At 42.4% G+C, this 18,551-nt stretch overlaps 1 long non-coding RNA gene across 1 annotated transcript in view; it reads left to right on the forward strand.

Annotated features, from left to right (window-relative positions):
- The first annotated feature begins 3,308 nt into the window (after window positions 1-3,308).
- LOC148048195 (uncharacterized) overlaps window positions 3,309-18,551 on the forward strand; it is a 137,693-nt gene continuing 122,450 nt past the window's right edge. Inside the window, exon 1 of the long non-coding RNA XR_015696017.1 lies at window positions 3,309-3,552. This is a non-coding gene — a long non-coding RNA (uncharacterized LOC148048195). The remainder of the gene's footprint in view (window positions 3,553-18,551) is intronic.

The raw sequence follows: 18,551 nt of genomic DNA on the forward strand, positions 1-18,551 counted from the left end.
CACAAAATGCAAAGTTGATGTTACAGGAAAACTTTCCCTCTTATTTTTTTAAAAAAATCTTTCTTTGGTAGTGCATGAAGCTAGTCCTTTATTTTTGTTATAATAAAGTTTGAAACTAATATAATTTATTTCAAAGTTAAATAGGTATAATAAATGTTTAAATATGAAATCCTAAGTTCAGAAATAAATGCGAGAATAAGTGTTAGCCTGAACTAAATAGACAGCAGTTCCATTTGAAGTTTTTGTCTATCCACTATGGCAGTGATGGTTAACCTTTTTCTAAAGATATGCCAAAACTGTTTGTGTGCAGGCTATCATGCATGCGTGCATGCCCACCCACCTGTACATGCGCGAGTGACCCACCTGTGCATGAGTGAGCGACCCCCTTGAGCATGTACGAGTGACCTCCGGAGGCTTTCCTGAAGCCTGAAAATGGCCTCCCCTGGCCCTCTGAGAGCAAAAAAACCCCAGGCCCAGTGGGCAAATCGGAACTTCTGGTTTTGCCGTTGGGCCTGTTTTCCGCCCTCTCTAGGCTCCGGAGGCTTTCCTGAAGCCTCCGGAGGGCGAAAACGGCCTTCCCCAGTCCTCCGGAAGGCCGAAAATCAGCTGGCCAGTGCACGCATGCGCTGTGGAGGTGAGGGTTGCCGAGGGCTGCCATGCCAACAAATATGGCTTGTGTGCCATCTGTGGCACGCATGCCATAAGTTCGCTATCACGGCACTATGGAGTAGGTTACAAATATAGTGTTGAATTGTGGAAAAAGGTGATACTAGTGACTCAGTCACACAATGCTGGTACAAAAATTAGCCTAAGCAATTCAGCACATGATTTTTATTATTATTTTTATAATATCTATATCTTTTAATAATATCTATATCATTCACTTAAAAATTAGAAAAGAAATGTGAAACTGAAAATGTCATGTTCAGTGAAGCTTACTGTACTGTAAAATAAATACTGAATGGGCATTTTGTCAGAAATGTTCTGAAGGTACCTCCATTCAGCAGTGGACCGGACTACTGAGGATGGTCTTTCAACTGTATGATTTCATATGTAAGTGTAGGATTACTACAGTCCTGTAGAGATTACACTTTAGATATTTGGCAACCATCATGTATTTATCACGGTTGCAGCATCCCAGGGTTCTGGGATTGTCATATGCAATTTTTCTAGGGAGCAAAATCAATGGGGAAGCCAGATTCATTTAATAACTGCATGATTCATTTAACAACTATAGTGAAACACTTAACTATAGCAAAAAGGTCGTAAAATGGGGAGTAACACATATTTGCTTAGCAATGAAAATTTTGGGCTCAAAAGTCGAGAGCAGTGGTGGGTTGCAGGCAGTACGTCACAGTAAGGGCGTACCGGAGCCTGCCCAGAGCACCAGATACCATTCCGGTACGGTATCTGGAGGGCCCGCCCGCCCGCCCAAGGTCCTTACCGGTCTTTTAAGTTTTCGACGCTTCCGTGCACGGCGCGTTCAGCACCTGCATGACGCTCTGCTGAGTAGCTGGAGCGTCGTGGAGGCTCGCGGAGGCGCTAAGACACATGCGCACGCTGCATGCATGTACACGCACGCTGCACGTGTCCATGTGGACGCCACCGGGCCCGTTCCAACTGTACCGGTTGGAATGGGATCCAGAACCCACCACTGGTTGAGAACTACCTTTAAATAGATGGTATCTCTAACAGTTCCTGCTGGATAATTTTCCAACTAAAAATGTATTTAGAACAGAATTCCAAAGCTCTTACAAAGTAAGGAAAACCTCACAGCTTGTTTAGTGAGAAGTGAGTTTACTTAGAGCAACTCACTTTTTGCACTCAACCATCATTTAACAAGTTAACTCTTCGAGTCTGCAAAACAAACTGAGCCACCAAACAGCCTAGTAGATTTTTGTGCATTGTGCAGTTGCAGCCAGAGACTGTCATTGCAGAATTATAGTCTAGGGTCACTTGGACCATAGAATAGAAACTCCAATCCAGGACATAAACCCTATTTTGATGGTTGGCACCCTCCCCTACTTTTCTGGAAAAGCGGTTCCATTTCATTTGCCTTTATAATCACTTAACAGTTACCTGCATTGTTTTGGGGCCACAAGAAAAGAAAGGCCATGATTATTTATTTATTTTATTTAGTTTGTCAAACATGTAAAAGATAACAGGTATAAGTATGAACCAGGGGTGAAATTCAGCAGGTTCTGACAGGTTCTGGAGAACCGGTAGCAGAAATTTTGAGTAGTTCGGAGAATTGGCAAATACCACCTCTGGCTGGCCCCAGAGTGGGGAGGGAATGGGGATTTTGCAGTATCCTTCCCCTGGAGTGGGGAGGGAATGAAGATTTTGCAGTATCCTTTTCCTGCTACGGCCACCAAGCCACGCTCACAGAACCGTTAGTAAAAAAAATTGAATTTCACCCCTGGTATGAATACAGCAAATGGGTACGAATACATGGAGACAGTAGGACAGGGACCGTAGGCACACTGGTGCGCTTATGCACGCCCTCGATTAAGTCGAGGCCAGCGAGCCGCACAGGGATTTTCTTCGTTGTGGTTGTTAAAAAGTTTTGCAGCAAAATCCAACCCTTGCGGGGAGGAACAGCGGCTGTGAAAATCGGAAGCCCCGCCATGTCATTGCCAAACGAGCATCATCGATTACCTAGGAAATCGACCGAGCGCCGATTGGCCAGCTGGCGGCAGGCGCCTTAAACTACGATTCCCGTGATGCTTTCCGGCGTGTCTTGCCGAAGTCAAAGGAGCCTGAGGGTATATAAAGGCAGGAATGGCTCGAGCCGAGGCAATCGGAGGTAAGTTGGCGGGCAGGCGATGTACCTGCTTGGAGAGCGACGGCGCTCGAATAATTCCCTCGCCGTGGGTTTGTAGGAGAGTCGGGCGCTACGTCAAAACCAAGCCGTGTTTTGGGAGGGCTGTCCTGAGACCCTCGCTCTTCGCGGCGAGGAATTGTCTGGGATCAAGTGAGCGGGCAGCTTCCGGAGGGATCGATGGAGCTTTTCTTCGGGCTTTCTTCAGGACTGGCAGAGAGGTGGTGACGGATCCTCCTGGTTCAGAAGAAATCGTGGGAGTTCAGATGAAATAACCTTTGTTCCTGCATAAATCTTGATCTCTTCTGTCCTGTCCCGAGAACCGAAAGTTTGGAGTGGAAGGGATCTAACGAGATTAGTTTAGCCCTTCCCACCGTCTTCTTTTCTTTCTCTCGACCAAATGGATCTATGCTTTTTCCGCCTAGAAATGACACATACGATATACATCTGCCTCTTGGGGGGGGGGGGGGAAGCAGCGACGTCTTGGGGGATGGGGGGAGGACGCCTCTATTCCTTACCGGACCGAAAGTCACCAGTGGATGCCCGCCTGTCGTTTCTCTGATCGGATATAACACTTCGCAGTGATGCTTTCCTTCTCCTGCTTCTCGGAGTTCTGGCGTTTTGCTAGACATACAATAAACTCGGAGGCGCCTTTGGCATCCCGTGTTTGTGGAATATAATGGAGCGGCTGCCTCCTGTCACTTTGTTCTCCGTGGAAGGCGGCGCGGAAGGTGAGTAACTTGGACGAAGGCTCAGGTGCTTTGAGTGACCTAGGTCGGATGGTGTTTGGCCGGGGATGAGAAACCTTGTAGTATAACGTGCGTGTGGGGGAAAAGGTTGGGTTAAGGGAAGGCCGCGTTCGGAAGCTTTCGCTTGAATGAGAACGGGAAAGATGCGTGTCGTGTATTGATCTCGCGAAACAGAGGAAGGGGGAGATGGTGGGCTTTCGTCGAACCTCGCAAGGGTTTTTTGTTTTTTTTTGTTTTTTGCCGCTCCGTGGTATCGGCTTGCTTGTCATCAGGAGACACTTCCCTTCCTCCCCCGCAAGAGGAAAGGACGCAAAAAGCGGGGCATCCCCATGCTGCTCAGTGGCTCTGCCTTCGGGATCCGTTACTTGAACGCGGGTGTGGGCGAGAGAACGGCGCCTACCCGCCAAGCTGGGGGTAGCAGGCAGCCGGTGGCCCGAGCGCGCCGCTTTAGAGACAGGTAGGAGGAAAGAAGGGGCGAGCTTCCTACGGCGGAAGCCGCCAACCGAGGCAGGAGATGGTGTTGGCGTTAAGGAGAGATGAGAATAATATATTGCTTAAAATATTTTTTTTTAAAAACCATGTACGCCCCTTCGCAGTTTGCACGGGACTCATCACTTTAGGCAACAAAGGGACTGTGAGTTCATTGCAAGATCGAAGCCTTTTAGGAGTGAGTTGGTGGGCGGGCAGGGACGTTTTGTTCCAGCCACTTAACGGAATTTTTATTTTTATTTTTATTTTACAAATCGCGATCTCAAAGCTTGCCGTACCTGCCGATTTAAATGAATAAATGCATTCGAGGCTCGAGGGCTTCGTGTGAACGGGCTCTCTGGAGGAATGAATGCACGTGTGCTGCGGAAGCCCGAGCGGGGTTTTGTCCCCTGGCGTCTCCTTTTCCTCAGAGGACGCCGTTGTCCTTGTCGTCCGAGGCCCCCCTCTCTCTCTTCCCATGTCTTCCGTTCCCTCTCCCTGGGGGCAGAGGTGGTGTTAACCCTGCTTTGTAACTCAACCCCGTGGCCTTCCTCTGCCCAAATGGCTCTCAGGGTTGCTTTGGGTTGCTCGCTTTGGGTATAATCGGCCTTTGTTTTCATGGCGTGGCCAGCGCCTCCTTCTCCTCCCCCCCCCGCCCAATTTTCCTCTTTGGTCTCTTTCTTAATGGATCACTCCTTTCCACACCGATGTACTAGGTTCCTCCCCCGCCCTCGAGTGAGTGAATTGGTCTCAGGTTTGTCTTCTCTTCCTCAGCCCACCTGTACAGTTAGTGAGTCACACCTGCCCAAGAGTCTGGTTGCTGGGGATTCCCTTGCCCCTCTCTTTGGGGTAGGTGGTCCTTGAACTGGAGGAGTTGATTTATTGTGCCCTGGTGGGAACTCTTGAAAGGCCAGCCAGCACCTTAAAATGTATATTTAAAGGCATTCCACTCAGGGCTATGTTTAGCTTTATGGTGAGAAGGGGTTCTTTCACTCCCCCTCTCTTCCTTCCAAAACAAGTGTGAGGGTGGTGAAATGCAGCATTGCTGGTGATTGACATCTCTCCTATGGAAGACTGAGCAAAACATGCTCTGTGCCTACTTGGGGAACAAGTGTGGGGTGCAGGGGTTGGAATGTAGGCCTGCATCTCCTCATGGTTTACTGGATGGTTTGCAGTCAATCGGTTCCAAGTGCCAGCAATTCCCACCCTTCCTTTTGAAGGAAGCTTGCTGAGGTGGAAGGAAGGGTGAGCGTGGTAAGAAGTCCACACAGATCTTTGTTTGACAGCCCCAGGCTGCCTGTACCAGCCCTGTTCTGGTACAGAAGACACCTTCTGGAGCTCCAAGGCACTCCAAGTACTTCGATTTGGGAGGTGTGGCTGTTTCTCAGCTCCCAGGCACCCCATCTCACTGCTGGTCCCAGTTGGACTTTTCCTTCTGGAAGAATTTTATAGGAAGCAAATGTTTTTTGTTCCCCAGAAAGAACTTGTCTATTAGATACGTGCAGAGCTTGCTTATTTATTCACTCAATTGAACTGAGCAGCTGAAGTCAGCTGGACTCTAGGCAGCAGCGTGCAGTATTTAAATATCTAAAAACAGAATGCACATCAGAAAAATGTAAAAAGTGACTAAAAGTTTGTTTTAGTTTCCTGCTGTGACGCTTTTTGTTCTCTTCTGAATATCTCAATTTGCTGCTTTTGAACACAGCAGTTGTGTTTGGCAGTGGAGGGAAGTTAGTTCATGTTAATATTAGGGAGGCTTTTGGGATTAGATTTGGATTAGACAATCTGAGCCATTGCAGATGCTCTAGTTTTTCTTTGGATGGGCTATTATTCACAGAAGCTTCTCCCAGGTTACATTGCTCTGAAATTTCAACTTGTACTCCAACAACCTTATCTGGTGGGAACATCTGAGCAAATCACACTACGAGTACAATCTCCTTTGCAGCACAGTCCTGCGATACTTGGGTTTCCTTGTACATTTTTGAAGAAGTCACTTTCTGACTTTCAGTTGTCACCAAACCAAAAGAAGCCAAGGTCATGTCCAGATATAAATACACAAACACTGGAATTTACAAGTTGTACAGTAAAGTAGTTTTCCCATATAAAACAGATATTATTCTAGGCTCAGGCATAAATCCCAGGTGTTCAGGACTTGGGCAAATTAAGAACTGTGAAGTGTGATTAATTCCAAATGTAGTAATACTAGAATTTCCATTTCATGAGAGGCTTAATTAAAACCATCTGCTTGTAGACCTTATCACAGTCAAGTTCTCTGCCCAAATGAGAAGATACTATTGTCTGTGCAAGAATTATTTTTTGACATTGGACATATGGGGGGGGGGGATTAAGCCAAGATGGTTGGGGAATTCTGGGAACTGAAGTCAAGGAATATAATTGGGAAATATTACTTATAAGACACAAATATCTTTATAAGTCCTCTTGTACTAATAAAGTTATATATCATAAGTTCCTATCATAACTTTTGTAGGAGAAAAATTCTTATCCGTTGCCTAACCTTATGTATTCTGAAGAAAACCAGCCTTTTCTTACACACCCTTCTATTAACCCCTAATGAAAATAGGTCTCCTAAGTCAGATCTCTCTCCCTCCACTTCTGTTTGTATAATGCCAACCACAAACTTAGGCAAATCCATTTTTACCAACATGTTTCTACCAAAAGAGACTAAGTATAAAATTGTAATAAGACACAAATCTTCAGTTTTTGACTTTTTAAAGTCATCTTTCTAAATTAGGACACCTGATTGATGGGAATATTTATTTAGCAATGGAATTGGTAGGTGGTTTTCAGTAAGGCACCTGGCTACTAGTAGCTTTATTTTATTATTTATATCCTAGGATTTCAGGGAGGCTTAACTGTAAGGATTTTGGAGAAGGAAACTGAGTACTATATTTGGTAATCAGAAGAAACAAAGAACTGCAACAAAAATATTTTCTGATCATTAACATTTTCTTACTCCTCCCACCTTTTCTCTTTTTACACCATACACTTTGTTCTACTCCTGCCTCTCCGTAGCTCTGTTCCATTTTGGTACACTGACAGATGTAGACTTAGGTTTGGCTGTTGTTTAAAAATGGTTTGTCTACTCCAACTTCCCCCACTAGATGAGGAAATTGGACACATCTGGAAGGGACCAGATGTTGGCTAAATAAGTCCTTTAATTGCCTGTCATGGCTGTAAGTTATAACGTTAGGTTCCTTATTTCATGTTAGAACAGAAATTTCAACATGTGTCAAGTAATCCCCATTCTGGATTCTCCTAGAAGCAGATGCAGTGATTTCAGAAGCTGGGTCAAAAGGTCTTATTATATTTGGTAACCAGAAATGTAATTTGTTTCTGGGATATTCTTCCACAAAAGAAACAGATGAGTACTATGTTCTATTGTATGTATGTGATGGCTTAAATTTTTAAAAATTTGAACTAGATTTAATCTAGTTTAATTGGGATTGTAAGATTTGAAATTGATCAAACTAAGCTAAAACACTCGTGCACATACACACACATTTATGTAAAAGTTGTACAATTCTTAAACTCTCTGATTAGGAAAATGTAACCCATGATGCAGATTTAGGAGTGATTCTTGGATACATTTTTGTGATGTAAAATATATAAAAAACTTCTGGGTTATAGAAAGCTATTCATCCACTTTTAAGCCTTCTTTTTTGCTTTGGCTACTTTTTAGGTAGAAATATAATGTATCATAAGAAGAATTTATACTGTTGAAAGAGCATAGAGAATGAGATGTGAGGATGATGGTAAATATACTTGGCAGTTAACTTTGATGGCATGAACCTATTATGGTGCATGTTGAGAACTATATCTAGATAAGGCAGAGGTAGTCAAGAATAAGGTCTCAGAGGCCACTTGACTTGATGTGTGAAAAATTTGGGCCTTTGCACCCAACTTAATCCCCAAACTTCAAAAACAAAGCATTTGTTCTGATTACTGCAGTAAGACAAAATAGACTGGTCATCTATTAGAATGAAATGAATGGTGCGGCATGTTCTGTAGGTGAGGAATTAAGACCTTGTTAGTGCTAAGTAAAGGAGAGATGTTTCATGGGGTGGACTGAAAGCTTTGCCAAATTTATGCTTTTGAAGCAATTCGGTATGAAAAATGGACAATGGGGGAAGTGACAAAACACCACAAGTAGGGCAATACCATGGTCCCTTAAAACTGTCTTAGAAACTATAGGCTATTTTGGATCAAACTCACCATGGAATAAATAGAAAACTCTTGTGTTTACAGCAGGGTTTCTCAAACTGCAAGAAGTACCTTTCTTAAAGAGGTACAGAGAGAGTCAAAAGTTTCTCAAAGTTTCATGTGGATTGTTAATTGTGTTCATTTTGGTGTCTAGATTTTTAGAGGTGGTAAAGGGAGTCATCATGACAAAAAGTTTAGGAATCCCTAGTTTAGAGGATCGAATTTTGTCTCAAGCCTGCTCTTTGAGATGAGAGGTATGGACCGATGGACAGGATGTTCAAAAAAAGTTCTTGGAAAGGTCATAGGTAAATCACTGGAGGGACATGACTGCCAGAAGACAGAGGCGATTTTACAAATTGGGTGTCATCCTAGATTACTAATGGCTCCTTCTCCTTCTACATCAGCAGATGCCAGTGCAGCCAAAAAACCTTTGCCCAGCTATAGCCAGTTTGCCAGTTGTGATTTACCTGGGTAGGAAGACCTGACTTTAGTGGCTGTGTTCATGTGCATAGACTGCCATAATATGATGTATTTGAGGCTGCCTTAAAAAGTTCAGAGGGTGAAAAATTCAGTGGCAGAAGGCACAAGTTATAGCTGTTTGCGTGCCCTGCGTTGGCTTCCTATGAACTTCTGAGTGCTGCTTTTAACTTAGAATAGAATAGAATACTTTATTGGCCAAGTGAGGTTCGACACACAAGGAATTTGTCTTTAGTGTGTATGCTCTCAGTGTACATAAAGAAAAATAAAATACATTCATCATGAATCATAAGATACAACACTTAGTGATAGTCATAGGTTAAGCAAACAAATTGTACTAGAAACAAATAAAACAATATAAATTGTAAAGATAAAAGCAACATGGTTATAGTCATAAGTTGGAAGAGATAGGTACTAGGAAGGAAGAGAAGAATAATAGTAATACAGTTTTAGTAAATTATTGACAGTGTTGTGGGAATTAGTTGTTAAGCAGAGTGATGGCATTCAGGGGAAAAAAACTGTCCTTGTGTCTAGTTGTTCTGGTGTGCAGTGCTTTATAGTGTTGTTTTGAGGGTAGAAGTTGAAACAATTTATGTCCAGGATGTGAGGGGTCTATAGGTATTTTCACAGCCCTCTCTTTGACTCGTGCAGTATACAGGTCTTCGATGGAAGGCAGATTGGTAGCAATTGTTTTTTCTGCAGTTTTAATTATCCGTTGAAGTCTGTGTCTGCCTTGCTGGGTTGCAGAGCCAAACCAGACAGTTATAGAGGTGCAGATGACAGACTCAACAATTCCTCTGTAGAACTGAATCAGCAGCTATTAAATCCCCTCAGGATTCAGGATTGGATCGTCTTTAGGTCTACGTCCCTTCATCATCTCATTGATGGAGGGAAGAAGAAATAATTGGTTGCTCTATGTTTTCAGGAATTTAGGAGGACTGAGGACCCAGAGTCATTATTTGAATGTCTCCTAGAATGGACTCCCACAAAAGGCCCAACTGTAGTTGTCTTCTGAAACTTTTCAAAGCAAAGCTGTTCCAGAGAACATTTTGGGACTGATGACGCCAGATGCTATCTGGAATATAGGCTTGACTGTTGGCTTTTAATTAATTTTTATTGCTCCTTATGTTATGAGCTGCTGAGAATTTGTACATGGTTGTGGCAAGCTGAATAAATAACAAATAAATAAAATATTAGTTTCATAATCAGCATATGATTTTCAGACACCCAGATGTTAACAGGGCTGCTCTGCTCTGTGCTGGCCAGCACTTACCTTCTCTATTATATACAGCTCTGCTTTCCCTTTCATTGCATTAGGCAACACCTTCACGTGGCTGGAAACTCAGCCTCATTGTGTGAAGGAAGAGCTGAATGTTTGACTTTGAGAAGCCCGAGGAGTGAAATGGTAACCCTCCACAGGGATTTAAAGGGTTATTATATAGAAAGAGAATAGGTCACATAAATAAATAGGCACAGAAAAAGCAATGGCAGTTTAAAATTTATCAAAGCACATGGTAAGATTAATGTGACAGTGGGGAGATACTGGTCATGTTTAAGCTGAAGTTGGAGAGTCATATTTTGGAACACTTTGATCTGGAGTTCTCTTCAGAGTAGAGCATTGGACTTGAAGAGTGGTCATCTGTGAGGCCTAACTCTATCATCTCTATCTCTATGTATGTCTGTCATCTCTGGCTTCATCTCTGTCATAAAGCTGAAGAGCCAGCGCTGTCCGAAGACGTCTCCATGGTCATGTGGCCGGCATGACTAAACGCCGAAGGTGTTACCTTCCCACAAAGTGGTTCCTAGTTTTCTACTTGCATTTTTATGTGCTTTTGAACTGCTAGGTTGGCAGAAGTTGGGACAAGTAACGAGATCTCACTCCCTTACATGAACCGTCAAACTGCCGACATTTCTGATCAACATGCTCAGTGTCTTAATTAAAAGTTAACCCCATATATGAGGCGAGGGGAAATACATTACTATTTCTGAGAACAAATGACCCAGTCCTGTACAATGGTTTAGTTTAATTGTCTATTACACATTGATGGTAAATTTGTATGATGAATTTTAAACTTGCTTTGTCTTCTGATCACAGTTCATAATCAACCATTTTATTGAAAACACAAGATTCTTGGTGGAATGTTATTTACAGATCTGGTTGTCAAATAACATTATTGGTTCACATTGGCATTTGTTGTATACCGGTAGTTGTGGGTATTAAACTGTCTTGACCACAGTTCTAAATTGTTCTGGAAACTAGGGGATTCCTCTGTCTCTTTCTTTCCCTTACCCTTGCACTGACTCCTTTTTTTTAAGGAGGAGAAAGCTACCAGACTAGCTTTGTAGCAGATTGGAATTCCTAGCCATATTTGGGGAGTTAAAACGATGATAATTCAAAGGAATATTTTTGCAATTTTAGACATACTGTGCAGTTAGATTGGGGAATCCTCAAACTATGGCCTGCGGGCCGGATACGGCCCACTGAAGCTATTAATTTGGCCCTTGTGAGCCCACTAGGCTGCCACGCCCCCATCACCCCCCCTACCCACCTGCCCCACCCACCTTCGGGAGGCCAAAAACAGGACACCCGGAGGCTTCTAGAGGCCAAAAATAGGCTTGGTTTTGGGCAGCAGAGTGGGACTGGAGGCTGGGGAGGCCAAAACGGGCCGGTTTTGGGCCTCCCTGGCTTCCAGAGAGAGAGGGACACACGAACATACAAACAGAAGTCCCAAGGCAGCCACATCCTTTCACTAACCTGATTTCCATCCCCAGGAGTAAAACGAATTAAAGTCTAATTTGTGTGTATTGTTTGGACTGCTAAATTGGCCATGCCCACCCAGTCACATGACTACCTATCCACGCCCACCCAGCTGGTTCGGGGCCCCAACAGTCTTAGGGGCCGTGAATTGGCCCCCTGTTGAGGAGCCCTGAGTTAGATGTTAGCTCTTGTTTTTCCCCTAATCCATTTATACATCTATCTTGTTAGCATTCTTGATCAGTTAGCTAATGGGATTGTTTAGAACAGGTATGAAGCAGAGAGATTTCCTTGAGTATTTCTTCCTAAATCAGCGGTTTATCTGCTCAAAATTAATAATTTCCTCCCAGTGTGCCTCTCTTCTACCTGCCAGTAGATTGTGACTTTCATTCCATGTTATGGCAGTAATACTGGACTCAAGCGGTCATCCGAAATGGGTGTGCAACAATGGTGGGTTTCAATTTTTTTTAGAATTTCTTCTGTAGGTGTGGCCTGATTTGTGGGAGTGGCTTGCCGGCCATGTGACTGGGTGGGAGTGGCTTGCTGGCCATGTGACCGGGTGGGAATGCCCAACTTGTAAAAAGGGTGAAACTCACTTAACAACGCTCTTGCTTAGCAACCAAAATGTTGGCTCAGAAACTCTGGCATTTGACGCACATAAGTCTTAAAGCTATCAAGTTACAAGAACCTTGCACCCCTAACCATTTAGAAAAAAAAACCCAGGGGTGTTCAAACTTGACAGCTTTAAGACTTGTGGACTTCAACTCCCAGAATTCTTCCTCTCGCTCTTCATCTTGATGATGTGCGGACGGGCGGGGGGAGGGAGCTGGAACCGCTTCTAAACGGCACTATAGATTTGTGGAACCTCTTCTATAGAAGAGGTTAGAACCCCTGGTGTGCGACTAGGAGAAAAAGAGCACAGGCAATAACAGACAGCTGCAGATTGAATTCTTGTACTGTTAAAAAAAATGCTTTGACATTTTATTGACTGTAAAAGAAAGTCAGTTCCTGGGCTTGCTTATGCATTGTTTTAAATGCAGTGTTGTCTTTAAAAACCAGCAAAATAAAGTGATACACCTGTTCTGCACAATGTGCTCTCAGTGAGTGCTCATTGACTATTTCACAGTGAATTCATTTTCACAAACTGCAGAAATTGCTGCAATTTTAAAAAATGTGGTTTTTTTTTTACTCATTTGTTAAAATCTTTACTGTGATAGTAGATACATTTTGCATCCACACAAGAAGCTTTAGGCCGTTAACACTTAACTTTCTCAGTCTCTTCCAGGCCTGAATTCTGCTTTACAAAGAAATTTAGTTCTTCCATCAGCATTCTAACTTTCTAATTCAGCACTAAGGATGATTGTCCTCCTTGGTTTATTTGTCAAATTTATGCCAATGATAATTAATTTCTGCTTTCTTTTTCTTTTTTGGTTTATTGTTGGCATTTTTTTATTGAAAAGACATATATTGTCCATATTAATTTTTCATTTTTTAGTGCTTATACAGTTTAAAACAAAATAAACTTCGATGCCGAACTTTCAATATGTCCTAGTCCTTTTCTAATGCTATAGCCTAATGTTGGTGAAGCTTTTCGGCACCAAGTGCCGAAATGGGAAAGTGTGTGTGTGTGAATTCCGGAAACTGGAACGGCAACCGCCCTGTGTGCATGTGCACTCCAGGAAGATGATCTTCTAGTTTTCAGTGTATGCATGGACACTGGCCACCTGGTCTTCTTGCGTGCATGCGGGCCAGAAACTGGAAGACCAGGTGGCCGGTGTGCATGCGTGTGCCAGAAACCAGATGATCATCTTCCTGGCGTGCACATGCGCAGCAGGCGGCTGGTCTTCCAGTTCCTAGTGCTCCCATGCATGTGAAGACCAGCTGGCCAGCACACTGGAATCTGGAAAAGCAATAGGCAACGGCTCGCATGACCAGAGAGATGGCTCTGCATGCTACTACTGGCATGCGTGCTATAGGTTCGCCATCACGGCTATAACCATTAATGAGAAATGATCCTCTGTTGAAATAACCTATATCATACAGGAGGTGAAACAGTTGCTGATTTTTCAGGAATTGGAAGGCGGCTGTAACTTTCATTTTATTGGTGACCTATATAAATTCCTCTCCAAATCTATATGCCAGCCTGAGAATCATTTCTTCTCTAGATTCTGTAGTGTAAACTGGTGACTCAAAAATTGGCATACTGCATTCTAAGGAAAAGTGTCATAAAATCAAGGAGAATGGATGTCTAAAGGAATACTTAAGGAAAATAGATATCTAAAAGGAATAATTAAGGAACATAGATATCTAAAGGAATAATTAAGGAAAATAAATATCTAAAGGAATAATTAAGGAGAATGGATATCTAAAAGGAATAATTAGGAAAAAAATAAATGCAGAAGTACTAACAAAAATGCAAGTGAATTTTGTGTGTGCCATTTTTGCAAAAAGTTGCAGATGGCTGCAAATTTCAGAGGATGAAAATGTGATACTGAGATTAGCCTGCCTTTAGAACTCCAATTTCTAGGTAAATATGGTGTATATTGTTTGTTTTCCCAGCATGTCAAACCAGTGTAGCTAACCTACTAATTTGGCTAAGGGGGATTATGGCACGTTTCAATATTTTCAGTTTCTGAGACAGGAAAAAAGACATAGCAGAACCAGGGTGAGATTCCTCACTTTTATTACTGAAGTTAGGGACTCTTAAAAGAGTGTATGACACGGGACTGGATGAAGAAGGATTGCTTTTTTTATAGTACTAAAAATAAAGAGTAGAAATCTCTGCTTTTATCCTTCAGAACTTCTGTTGATTGTCAGGACACTGGAGCGCCAAAGTATCTCAAAATTCAGCATTAGAGTAAAATTGATGCACTGCAGAGGTGGTATTCTACTGGTTTGGACTGGATCACCTGAACCAGTAGTGGAAATCATGGGTGGCTCTGCCCACCCGCGCCTGGCTCTATGGCATCCCATTTAGGCACCTTTTTCACCAAAAGTACGCACACGGAGGGATCTGCACATGTGCAGAGGTGGCACATGAGAGCAAAGTGCATGCGCATGCTCACTCACATTTGCAAACCGGTAGGGAAGGTAAGTGTATACCATCCCTGATGTGCTGGTAGTATTGAGCCCAAATGGAGCTTCCTGTCATAAGGTCTCCGACTTCAGTTTAGTGCCTCTCTTTTTCCTGTTCTCTTATGCGTTTGCAAATCATTTATCTAAGCCTGTCAACCCTGATGAGTGTAAGTACAGCTAACTTTGACAATGATTTCAGCCAACATTTCTGGCCTGTTTATGGGGCCTGTTGTGAGGTAGCTATTTGTTATCTATTTCAGCCAATAGATGCTTGTGATACCTTGAACAGAAATAATTAATTCTGGAAACAGAATAAGACCTATCTATCACTATTCTTGGGAATAAGGAATTTCTGAATGATGATACTTGGGCTTTCCAGGTAGAAAACACCTGAGCTCTAACTATATTGTAACAAATCGGTTGTTTCTCTATCCATATATAATAAATCTTCCTCGTTCGGTTCAACTACTTGAAATTTTGTCACCCCAATCTGGGACTGGACTCCCTTATTTTAATTCTATGTTATGCTCATGGCATGAACACTTAATAGTCCAAAGGAGTCCAATTCAACTTGATATGATGACTTTCTTCTGGTTTGGATAATTCAGGTCATTAGAGCAGAAAGTATTCAATTATCAACTTTGGACTTGGAAACAATATTGGAACAGAATTTGATCTGGCTGAGATGGAGATACTCCTTGAGAAATGGGGCAAAGGAGTGATCACATCCTCCAACTTTTGCCTGGACCTTTTTTGTTCAAAAGGAAACTTTGACAATAAACATGTTTCTTTGAAAGGCTTGGATGAGTCCAAACTACCAATATTAATGGGTTTCTTCCAGAAAAAACCCCAATCTACACCATAAAATTGTGTCTCTTTAAAGTGATCCTGTTTTTATTGCAATAAATATAGTTGACTGTGGGACCTGTATGTTGTATGTAAGATTTCCTAATACTGAGTAAATATGTTGAATTGTCAGTGAAACTTTATAATGAGGGGGTTCCTTCATGGAGGATCTAAAAGAGGTTTCATATTCGTCTTCATGTTCTAAAGAAAATATACTGAGTAGATGTGAAAATGTCCCAGGCTGTCATTTATTGAACACAACAATGCAAGCTGGACTTCAAAAGAGAAGACTATTTAAGAGGCAGGCTTATTGTAAACCACTTGGTACTTCAAATAACCAGTTCAAGTATTTCAAGCCACTACCGATCCTTAAGTGTCCATTCGAGCCATCTCCGGTAACCCATGATTGAAGAAGCAATGACCTCAGTGACTCTTTCTACATTTGCAAGAAAGGGAATATACATATATGTCAGGGGTGGGTTGCTGCTGGTTTTACTACTGGTTTGCAACCTGCACGCAGCGCATGCTGTGCGTGCATGCACACACACATGCTATTTAATGTTAACTGTTCTTCGGCATGCACATGTGCAATCACTAAAAAACAAAATGGCGGCAGCCCAGCAGTGGTGAGGAAACCGGTTTGGGGGCATGGCAGGCCTGGGTCACTGCCGGTTCTGTGACCCAGACCTGAATTCCACTACCAGTTTGGCCAAAGTGGGCCAAACTGGCAGCAACCCACCTCTAATGTATGTGGAAGACCAAGAAGGTCTTCATTTTTAATTTGCAAAAATGTATCTTTGAGACGTGGCCTCTTTTTATGGAATAACAGACTTTCAATGTGTGAACTGGCTAAGCCAGTGTTTCTCAACCTTGGCAACTTGAAGATGTCTGGACTTCAACTCCCAGAATTTCCCAGCCAACAAATGCTGGCTGGGGAATTCTGGGAGTTGAAGTCCGGACATCTTCAAGTTGCCAAGGTTGAGAAACACTGGGCTAAGCAATATGTTTTGGGCCTTGAATTTCAAGATGGCCTTTTAAGTGGTCTTAGTGAGGGCTTCGCCTCTTCCTTGTATCAATACTTTAGGGTACTAGGAAGCTCTGCAATTTCTCCAACAAAAGATGCCACCTGTCTGTTTTCAATCGGAGAGCAATATTTGATTTGGTCCCTGCTGGAAATGGGCTTCCATTAACTTCTTCCAGGGCCTCTCATCCCAATTCTCATTTGTTCCTTGCTGTCTAGGCTTTCAAAAGGGCCATTCCTTCCGAACGGCTGACCAGCAGGGGTGAAATGGTAGAAATCTCCTCACTTGGAAACATGAATGAAACTCTTTCTTCTCTCCCCACTCCTCTGGGCTTCCTAAAAATGTATGGGGGGGGGAAAAAAGCCTTCCTTTATAGCCTTCTCAATTGTCCCCCCCTTTTTTTAAAAAAAGGCAAAAGCGAGGAAGAAATCTCCCTGAAAGGAGGGAAATGTCCCTCCCCGTTTCCTCCCTTGTTCAGCACTTGGTGTTTTGAAGGCCTTTGCTCTATTGTAAGTGCAGGACAGAGACCCTTCTGTGAGGGCTGCTCGAGATCTCTTCACGGGGTGTCCCCTCCCACTTCATCTCAACAAGCCCCCCATTCTCTTCTGAAGAGGCTCCCTCTGTCTAACGCCAAGGAACTCTTTGGGTAGCGTTTTTATCCTCCGGCACTTTTGCTCACAATACTCCCTGGAGTGTCAACTAAACTCCTTCAGAATCCTAAAACCATGAGGGGGGGGGGAAGAGAAGGAGAGAGAGGGGGGAGATAAAGTACAAACCCCCCTTTATTTTCACCCCTGCAGGGAAACAAACATGCTTTGTGCCAGAGAGTAGCAATGTTAAAGAAAACAGAACAGTGTGTGTACTAATATCTCCATAATAAAATAGTTGGTTACGCTCCTCGGTATGATAACAGTGGATAAATTTGTCAGACAAGCTATAAATCAAAGCTTCTTTCTTTGTGAGGCAGTTGGCAGGCAGGGGAATGGAGCAAAGATGCCCCCCTCCTTCACTAGGGGCTCTGTTAGAGATGCCGGTTATCTATTTTGTTTGGCAGTGAAGGAATTCGAAACTGACCGGTTGTAGCTTTAGTATATGCATTTTGCATAGGGGGCAGCCCCACAGAAGTCCTGAGTAGGAATGAATACATCTTATCCATCGGCCAAGGTAAGTGCTTATTTGAAACTTTAAAAAAATGTTTACACTAATGTACACATTTTTTTTTATACCAAACATTTTATTTTACAATTTTGCCTTTTACAATATTTCCTTAATTTAGCACTTATTTGTATAGACCTTATTATAGCTTTTTTTTAAAAAAAAGTGTAATTGTACCATAACATTCAGAAAAGTGTAGATTTTGGATGATAATTGCAATTCACAATTTATTTCAAAGATGAGAATTTAAATATATTTACTTTTAGATCATAATATATGCTAAATGAATTGTCCCCTCCATCTTCTTTGTGAATATTTTCTAATATTTAAATATCTTTTTACACTGTCTTGCTTATGTCGATTTAAGTACAATAAATCCAGTACTTCCCTGGACTTTCTCATCATTCTTTCCAGCATGGATAATATTTCATTGCTACTGTATCATTAATTTTGGTATCTGATTCTGTTTACTTATTAATTCCTGGATTCCTAAACGCTTTACATCCCTGATTCCCAACTTTAATTTTAGTATAGTTAGTATAGCAATAGCACTTAGACTTATATGCCGCTTCATAGTGCTTTACAAACCTCTCTTTAAGTGGTTTTTATGTTCATGATTGGGAAACTGCTTTTGCTAATGTAAATAGCATTCAATCCAAAGCATTTTAAAGAAAGGTATTCAGCAATGTGTGAAAATCACAAATGAAATAAAGAATTGGGTCTATGAAGCTCAGTTTAAGCTTTAAGGAAAAGATAAGAATGAAAAGATTGAAGGAATGGAGCAGTGTATTACTATCTGGTTATTAAAGTTAACCTGGATTTGGTATCCAGGAGGAGAGAGATTAAAATTGTATGACTACATATATGATATGTGCATGGTTGTGGAGGTAGAGGTAAAGGTTCTCCTTGCACATATGTACTAGTTGTTCCCAACTCTAGGGGGCTGTGATCATCTCCAATTC

This window comes from Thamnophis sirtalis, unplaced genomic scaffold (genome assembly GCF_051295495.1).
Source record: "Thamnophis sirtalis isolate CommonGarterSnake01/CBP01778 unplaced genomic scaffold, rThaSir2_p1.2 scaffold_3, whole genome shotgun sequence".
In the NCBI taxonomy this organism is placed as follows: Eukaryota; Metazoa; Chordata; class Lepidosauria; order Squamata; family Natricidae; genus Thamnophis; species Thamnophis sirtalis.